Source organism: Clytia hemisphaerica, unplaced genomic scaffold, assembly GCF_902728285.1.
Source record: "Clytia hemisphaerica strain Z4C2 unplaced genomic scaffold, Clytia hemisphaerica genome assembly, whole genome shotgun sequence".
Taxonomy (NCBI): domain Eukaryota; kingdom Metazoa; phylum Cnidaria; class Hydrozoa; order Leptothecata; family Clytiidae; genus Clytia; species Clytia hemisphaerica.
The window spans coordinates 360,543-370,890 of NW_027104262.1; positions in this window are offsets into that span (position 1 = coordinate 360,543).

Here is a 10,348-nt window from a genome sequence, read left to right on the forward strand (position 1 = left end):
AACATTACTTGATCGTTGGGCATGGCACAGATTTCTATTAATTTTATAATGAGCACATTTAAACTGTCTTCAACATCCAACTGTTTTTGTGTCCATGATGCACATACTTGGTGTACCTTTAGAGACAAATCAAGACATAACACAGTTTCTGCTGTTCTGTTCCAGTGTTCTGCCACATTCATCTTCATGTACTTTGAACACTAAGTCTCCAGCTTTCGAGGAAAATCGATACGTTTGCCATTTTTCAAAAATAATACCACTTTACCTGATAGTTTATACTTTTCATACAATAAGCAATGTTAATGAATGTTAATAAACTCTTAACACATTTGAGTAAACAACCAATCATATCTCCGTTGCAAAACCGCTACTCACTATTGATATAACCACCAGGACTTCTTTATTTAATAATCAACTAGAAGAATAATAATGTTGATCACGGCAATCTATTGAGTAACTAATTCACAGCATAAATTTCTTAACGGCAATGATTTACCTAACAAAACAGGTGTTGGCTAGCACAAAATTCGTATATTTGCTACATATCTCTTTCACAGTGATCTTTTATTGGAAATTTTGTAAAATCGGGATTATTTTGGCTAATTTCCTTTGTATCTCCTTAAGTAGTGCTCATATAAGGAGATGAAATTCGGTATATGAAGTCTCCTTATAGCAATGTAAAAGTAGGAAAACAAGTTTTTTGATACAGTAATAAACTGTTCACCAGTTATTGGGCACTTTTGGTTGAGATCCCTCTAAATCGGAATAAAGTTAATTCTGGATAGAAAAGTGCACAGAATGTACTTTTATTTGCCCTCTAAAGGATAAAAGAAAAGAAAGCATTTTTCTCAGTCAATTTCCTAAAATTTGGCTAAAACAAGGGATTTGAATCCGATTAATCCAATGAAAGATTGCCGTGTTAACTAAAGAAGGGTGTCAGAATTAGCAAGGGAACATTAACACAAACTAAAATTTTAAAGACCTTTCTGTAGGACAGCAAATATAAAATTGCCCAACCCAAATTGCTCCTTGTCCAATCTAAAAATCATTATTTCAAGCCAAATTAACCCTGGTCGGACATTTGTCCAACCACCCACTTGAAATTGTTATTTAAAGCCTTAAAAGATTATTAAACTTTTGGAGCTGTAATGATTTAGCTGCTAAACTTTTAAATCGAAATAAGTATTGTGTCCTATAAAAGGTCTACCGTGAAGTCGGTTAGCTTGCATCAGTAGAGGCTAACATGCATAGCCCTCAAATGAATGACCTGACTAACTACATATCCGTAATATTACTTATCGAGGTTTGACTGCTATTTGTTTGTTTCTCTTTTCAGAATAGCTTGCATCAGTGGAGGCTAACATGCATAGCCCTCAAATGAATGACCTGGCTGGTCATCAAATTCAAATCAAAACAAAAATGGTATAGAGTAGAGCTGCGAGCAGAGCTGCGTAGTTCATTTGTTTTGAAATTTTTCTGCTTTGATTGGTCAGTCATTTGATGGCTATGCAAGTTTCCCTCCACGGATGCAAGTTACTGTATCAAATTTGATGTTGCTACGTCAACTGTGTCCAAATTGTACACACCATCATCGTTGGTTGTGACAGTGACTGTGGTATACGCACAGTGTGCAGAGGGGTCCAGCCCGCAGCATTTTTCAGGGGGGGGCTAAGGAAAATAGCCCCCAGCTGAATTCTCACAAAGCATAATATCAAAGAAATTTTGCATGTAAATTCTCCATAAAGTTATTACGCCGCAGACAAAAAAAATTTTTAAGAGGGATAAAACCTTCCCCACACAGCATAGATTTTTAACATAATTTAAAATATCTTCAACCAATTAGCTATGTCCCCAGTTCTATTTATTACACAACACTCAGCCCCCTGGCAAGCTAGCCCCCAGTATTTTTTTGAAAAATACATCCCCCAATCAATCAAAAATGATTTATCCCGTCCCTAAACTCACGGGGGGGGGTGCATTCTATATGTATAGTCATCAGTGTGTGACCTTGGTTGCTGCTGCAGAGGACCACAGGTGATTGAGTTTGATTTCCACTCACTGCAGTGAAGTGAACAAACTCTCGCCTAAGTCAACTCACGCCGTGATCCCTCATCATTGAGTGTCAGAAATGCAAATGGGCCTGCAGCCTCGACTGGGAAAGCCTACCTGCACCACTGCTGCATGTGCAACTCAATAAAATAGAAAAGAAACAGTGTGAAAATGCTGAGCAGGTTAACTCATTCACAAGGCCTGTGTAGAAACAAGTATTGTTTGGGAATCAACAATCAAAACACAAATGCCAATGGAAAGAGCTAGAGTGAAGATATTCAACAACAGTGAAATTTGAAAGATTTGAATACTTCAATACCTATTGTATTCCACTCCCCCCAATCCACTATGTTCAGTTGTTCTTGGAGATATGTTCAACCACAAAACACTCTTTATCATTAAAAATTACTCCCAGCAGCACCTATAAAAATTTAGATACACACCATTCAACATTCGACCTCTCTTTGCGACACAACAAATCAAACTAATCGAATAGAATGGAATCCAAAGCAATTCAATCCAATTAGAATCTAAAAATTGTGGTAATTCTTCAATTAATTAATAATGTTTTCAAGAGATTTACTTACAGGAGCATCCAACAAAAAAATATTCCAGATTATGAATAAAATCAGCTAGCAATCAGATGGAAATTCCACTGTCGCTACGTCGCTACAGACGCCATTTTGAAAAAAGTAAATAATGTAGCGCAGCGAACGGGCGCATATCACAGTTCATTTTCCCTTTGCGCGACCCCTTGCTCAGCTGTCGGATTCCCATGACTTTTGTTCCTGAAAAGTCTAGTTTTCCAAGGAAGAGTCTCAATTTCACAAAAATGTAATATTCACATGGATTTTTAACGTTTTCCAAACTGTTTAGGAGAAACACAAATTTCCAACCCAAAAGGTCTAGTTTTCCAAGGAGGAGTCTCAATCTCACAGAAATGTAGCATCCACATGGATTTTTAATGTTTTCCAAACTGTTTGAGAGAAACACAAATTTCCAACCCAAAAAGTCTAGTTTTTCAACCATAGGTATCAAATTTACAAAAATATGTATTTTCACATCGATTTTTGACTTTTTTTTCAATTCCTAAACTGTTTGGAAAATAAAGATTCCATATAAGGTAATACGATAATAAAGTGCACTCTCCTCCATTGGTTATACCCTCCCTCTGTATCCGAGCCTGGAACAATGCATCATGATAATTTGTCCTCTATATGTCTAAAAATCCGTTTTGCAGGTCGTCAGCGAACTTATCTTTATTGAAACCCACGAAAAGCGTCGTTGAAAGAGGGCGTCAGATATTTAGGAAACAGGGGTGTAGTTTCAAAAATGTGAAAAGAAAATTTAGCACTGAATGCAGGCGATTTTTTCTTCTTTGCGAAGAAACAGTTTAACCGACATCTTACATAGTTAGTGCAAGAAAATATATAACAGAAAAAAATTAGCAAACTGTTCTACGAATTAAAACTGTCCAAAAATGTTTATTCTTGAGTCGCATTTATCGATGAATTCATTCGCAACGGTTTTCAAATGCAGTTTATCAACAGCATTTTTATGGATGTGAAGAACCAGTAAATTGTTAAGGCGGGAGTCTGTGGCGGTTGATCGAAGGTAGGATTTTACTCGTTTTAAAGCAGAAAACGATCTCTCACTTATGGCGTTGGTAGCAGGCATTCAAGAATAAGCTTAGCAATTTTTACTACTTGGGAGAGCAATGCTTTTTAAGAATTATCCAAGTGCTTTAAAAAAGAGATGAAGTCTTAAATAGTGAACATTTGAGTATCGTAACCAAGCGAGTTCGATCTGTGTTCGTGCCAAAGATTGATCGATATCTCCAGCGTAAAAGCGACAAACTGATTTGAGGTGATCTTCCCATGGTTCTCCCTTGATTGATTGAAGAAGAACATCAAGATCGACGTAGATTTCGTAATCAGGTTGGTCAAACCTTTTCTCGATACAGTTGATAGAGCGATTGAAAGCTTCAAAATAAATTTGACGGTATCGGTCTTTCGGTGTGTCATGGAAGTGATACATATTTTGTGGGTTTTGGAAATAGTCAGGCATTTTCCTTTTTTGTGGAAGTTTTGGATTAGCCACGCCGAGTTGGGTTTGCCATTTCAAAACACGTTCCCAAAACAATTCGCACATTTCACTGTATCTGGACTTTTTTAGAACGGCAACCACTTGAGATGCGAGACTTTGTCCTTCTGCTGCCAACATATCTTGACGCTGTAAAGTTTTGCTCAAATTATCAGTTTGTTTGAAAATGCGTTGCCCTAAACAACAATCTTGTTTTCATTTCGAAATGATTATGGAAGTGGGCTCTGCAGGAAGTGAAGGAAGCCGAATAAGTTCATCAGCTCTTCATAGTTATTTAAAAAAGACATCAGATATCATGGACAGATTTTGACTTGTTTTCACTTGACTCTCTGATGGAATAAAGTTTTTTATTCCTTTTCAGCGACTTTTTGAAGAGTTGACATATTTCGTAAAAACGTAAACGGGTTAAAAGGCGGCGAAAAAATGCTGGTGAGCAAATACCTTTTTGGTTGAGAATCTGTGTTGTTGGCAATTGATTTCTGTTTATTCCTTGGAATTTTATCATACATAAATTTGGTAATCGACAATCGGTAGGTGCTCTTTGAAGTAATTTTGGACAATATCGTCTCCATCTTTTGAAGCATTTTCCAAGTCGTGAACAAGCTCTATATTTGCGAGCTCTCCTGACTGTAGCTTCCTTAATTGTTGCAAATGTTCAAACGGATTACATTCCCAATCATTGAACAAAGAAATGATCGATTGAACAGCGATGCTATCTTTTGGAAGTCTTGATTTAACATTTTCTTTGCGAATGTCTTTACCTAAAGTGTGTTAAATACAAAATAATATGAGGCATTTAATTTGATCTCGTACCATATTGGCTTGTTAAATAAATTTCATACACAAAAACTATATTGCTTTCCTTTTTAAAAACATAACAATCTATTGTAAACATTTCGGCCTGATATAGATTGCGCACCATACCCGTGGGGGGGGGGGGTACTTAGGCAAAAATGGATGATGGGTATGTGCGGACGGTAAGGGTGGGGTTTTTTCACCTTTCAAAGTCTCTCTAAGGGTCGGAAAAATCAGAAAGTTTTAAATTAGTCTCTCTAAGGGTCGGAAAATTCAGGATTTTAGGAAATTTTTTGATTTCCAGAGAAAAAATTTTAATAAAGTCTCTCTAAGGGTATGACTTTTTTCAAAAATCGAAAAAAAAAAAAAATTCAAAAATTCTCTCTAAGGGTCACCTTTTCAGCGAAAATCAGTCTCTCTAAGGTCGGTTTTCGGAGGTCCCGTCCGCACATACCCCTCATTCGCCAACCCTAGTACCCCCCCCCCCGGCACCATAGAATTTTAAAATGAAGTAATTTTAACACTTACTCTTCATATTTGAAAATGAACTTTTCAGTGTATGACGGACTATATTAACTTTGTTTGTATTCCTGATATGCACTAGCAGTCCTCTCTTGCTTTTGAGGAGCCTTTCCCAGCCTGATTTTAATTTGGAACCTTTGTTCATTGTGCATTCAATCCATACAGGTTGTTGGGCGGAATAAGGGTTGGTAGTCATGGATTGGGCGAATATATCGGACATCATCTTTGTGTGCTCTGAAGATAGCTTCTTCATTTCAAGCCAAAATACCTGTGAATGAAAATAATCATTTTAATTTACTTGCAGGCAAGAATAATACCCTTGGTACCACAGGCTTTCTTTAAAATATAACGTAAATGTAAAATTTTATTCACATCCACATCAGCAATAACACATAGAAGAAACTTAAACAAGACTAAATGTAACTAACCGGTAACCATCTACCTTATATACCTACTAGAATCGATTGAAGATATCTCTTCCAGTCTTGGGAGCGTATGCTGTCTATATTGTTAGATAATATTTCTACCATCTCCATCAGGTTAATGAAAAAGCTAGCAAGCTGGAAGGCCGGACCAGACTTTGTAAGTAAGTACGAATTCAGGGTCATCCATGATGTCCTCAAACGCAATCAATCGAGACTCTCGATTCATTTTAATGTTTCCTGAATGTAAAAAAGAGTTAATGACATTAAGGTCTATCTCGTTAAGATTCATGTATGGTAATTCAGCATATTATACGGCCCGGATTAGGTATGAGATATTTTTGAAATTCAAGAAACTTACCAACTGTGTTCATAAAACAATTCAGATGCTTTGGAAATGCAATACCTCCATCGTCTCCAAGTTTCGACATTCTTGCCAGTGATACATATAACAGCTTGTACAAGCGTTGTGCATGGTTGCAATGCTTTTTCAATGCTTGGTCGGCCGATCCTTCAGCAATCAAGCCAGCACTCAACAACAAGGTCTGAAATCTCTGAGCCATCTATATGCGCTTGAATATCGTGTTAATAAAGGACATCTGCGTGTCTCCGACAGACAAATTGGATGAAAGGCATGTGTTTTACTGCGGCTGCGTTGGCGGCGTTCTTCATTAATGTGAAAACAACCTGTTTCGATGGACTTTGGTAGGCTTACATGATAGCACGGCTGTGAAGGAGATTCGTTTGTGGCGATATAGAGACCATAAGCCCTGAGAAAGAGCCAATGTCTGGTGTTACTTTGTCAGATTCATTGCATCGCACTATAAAATAAAACGTATTATGTTTTCGCTATTTTAGAAAAAAAGGATATCAAGACAATTTTAAGAAAAATGATTGGACCAAACAAAGTTGAGCCACTCTACTTACATGGGGCATGAGTAAACATCTTTTTCCTTATTTGGTCAGAATTCATTTGCAAGCATTATATTGACTGCATTGATCGGCAAGAGCGCTCTTCTACGATTCTGCTTAAATTAATTTTTCTTCGAAATTTCACAAAAAATAATTGGAAATCCAACTAATGATAAAAGGTGAAAAAAGTCTGATTGAAAGAATAATAGACAGAGAAAATGTTACTTTTCTATTTTGAAAAAAAACCTTCTAAAACATGCAAGGCCTGGAGCACTCGCAGAAACATTGATTGCTTAACTCCTTCAGTACTGTGGGAAACGTAAATTTCAAGTTTTTTTCAAAGTGACAATCAGTCAACTTCAAAATGCAATTTTCTCGGCTTTGGCTGATGCAAACTAGGTCATGTTTGGGTTCGTTGAAAAGCTCTTTTCAAGGGCTATCTTTTCAGCGTGCCACTTTCTGATTTAGGTCCTCAAAAAAAATTACCGGCAGCCGAAAGTATCGTCCAAATATGAACGAAATTTGGCTGGGCAGTACTGAAAGAGTTAAAATTAACATTGTACTATTTCATACTAAAAAGCCTTTGAATGCAAAATCATTACAAACCTGTAGTTTGCAGCCCTTCAACAGTTTGGATAGCCAGGTACAGTCTCCTTTTTTCTTTCCTCGTTTGCAAGCCAGGTGCGGAGAGTGCCTCTGATTTCATTCAAACTCTAGCCAAATTCAAAATAGAGATAAAACGTTGGAAAGGCTCTAAATGCTCATGTAACATATGTAGGTAATTGGCCCTAAGGATCTCGTCGTTTTTACTTATTATTTTGATATTGTTGGATTTTATTAGTTATAAATTTACTTGATTTGTAATTAGGTTACCCCATCATTAAAGAAAGACATTATTATTATTATTCCCACCTTTTAAAATGTATCCATCAGCCACTAAAATGTTAAAATGTTATAATCTGGTCACAAGTGAACCGTCAACATTATCTCTTATCAAAAGAAAATGCTCCTTTAAGATTTTGAGACGTATTTCATTTCACATATTGTATGGAGTAGAATTATCTCTAGATATAGTAAGACCTAACCTTTGAAGAGAACTAGCAGCTGGTGAGAATACCAACATAATCTAATTCCATTGAAGAATGAAGGATAAAAATTACCTCAGAACGTTTGTCTTTTGTTTCTTTGTACTTTGTTTCTTTGAGAGCAAGCTTTCTTGTTGTCATGTCTTGGTTAGGATACTGTCCATTAAGGCAATCCAAAATTTTGTCGCAGATCCTGACAAACTTTTGTGTACCTCTAGTTTTTGGCTTGCCTTGATACTAAAGAGCATTTGTGATTCTAGTACTGAGACACTGAAATTAAAAATGAAGTAACTTTCAAAAGGAATCCAGGACAAATAATGAAAATAAGCTAGAGTCTTTGCTACCATCCAAACATTCAATATTTGTGTTTCACAGCTGGAAAAGCCACTCAAGAAGTTTTTATGTTTAGCCCAGGAAAATGATCCAACATTTTCCTTTCAAAATGTCTTCTGTTTATACCTTAGAAGTCTAGTTGGTACCAAGCTTAAGTCATCAAATTAATAATCGAGAACAGACTAGAAGCAGACTTAAGGCAGACATGTAGCTAGACTAAATTATTTCAATGTCATTGAAAACAACTGAATACATTATGGGATTTTTATCTACATAAAAAGGTCATTTTATTTCAGACAAACCTAATTCTCAGACTTATACAAAGCATGGTCAAAAATTATAAAAAACGATAAACTAATTGTATGATTATAGATAACATAAGCAATTTTTTTTGAGTTAAACACCCCGTTCTCACAGATCCACTAAGACCCCTTCCCACTGAAAAAATTGGCCAAAATATCGACCCTGGTGGAAAATTAGTCTCCAACTGTTGTCCCCACTGAAAATAATCTAATAGACCAATTCTCACTGCAAATTGTATGCCATTTTTCCAGTCCCCACTGATTTTTTGACGGTGGAATTTAAATCCCCAGCCATAAAAATATTGGAATATTAATCCCCATCGTGATTCAGTCCATCATTTTCACCCCCACTGTATGAAAAAATCCTACCGGGTCTGTGAGAAGGGGGTGTAGTTAATGGTAATCATCTAAGTTACCTGAACTGTTTTAACACCTTTTTGAAGGTGTCAATTCGATGTGTTCTCTTCTTAATTTTATTTTGGTGTTCTTGAACTCCAAGAACTGTACCAACTGATCAAGTGTTTGTCCAGCTAAAAGGAAAGGAATTAGACCTTATAATTTCAATCATTTTTTTTTTTTGAATTTCAACGCCTGGTGAGGAATATTTTAAATCATCATAATGTCATTTAAGGTATATATTCTTTAATTACTGAAATCTGAAGGTGAAGAGAAACATTAGTTAATTTGGATTTAACACAGGTTAAATCGTGGTTTAACTTTTATTTGATAAGCGCCACAGTATTGGAATGGCTGGGTGGCCGCCCTCTGCCAACTGAGTCCTGAGTCTACTTTGCTAATAACCACGTGACGTCATGTTCATAATGGCTATCGCAACTCCCTGTTTAAGTCGACGCTCTAACTGAAAGCTGACAGGATGAAATATTTTTTACCTCCCTCCCTCCCTGCAGTTATGGTTGTAGGCGATCCTCACTTATTTATACTAATATTGTATTTATCGGGACAAATTTTCCCCAAAACTTATTATTCGAGGATTAGCCATAATGTCATGCCAAACTTATATCTACCGACTCACACTTACTTCTCAGCCGTCTGACTACTCAATTGGTTTCTACCCCTAATCTAGGTCACAGGCAAATGGAAAGTTAAAACATAATTATATGTATTCTGGAAATAATAGGCAAACCATTGGCTTGGAAAGGTTTTTGGTGCTTCTATTTCCATGAGAATTTTCAAAATTGTTTTGTACTCACAAATGAAATATATAGAGCTTATTTCTATCCAAGGCACATAGATTAATGCTCAATAAAAGGAATTTCCTTATTCTTGAAGTTTATGAAAATGAACGGTTTGTAGAAGCTCCATCAAATACCAAAACGTCTGACCTTCAAACCTTTAAGTCAAAGATTCCAACACTTCAACAGCTCCCACACAACAGAAAATAACTCATCACTTGAACAGATGCAGTAGAAAAAAAGAAGAAGTAAATCCAGTGTAGAAACCTGAAAGCTAAAGCATGCGAGTCTGATTGTCTTGCTTGTTGGCCCTCCTCAGCACATTGCCTATCCAACTTATTGATTTCCTCATTTATTTCACCCATTTCAATAAAACTAATAACAGATATAAAGCCTTCAGCATTAAAGCCACGATCTCTTCAATATTGTGAAGTTTTCTCTCCGTCAACACTGCAACACTGCAAAACCACCATGAATTCAATGAACTTCAAATTTTTCTTCCCTCTCTTCCTTACAGTAATAAAGAAAAATCAAAACTAGAAGCAAACTTCTCAAAATTAACCGCAAAAATTTGGCTGATCACGTAAACAAAGTGAAAGACAACAAGAACCTGAACCTAAAGAACTAGTCGA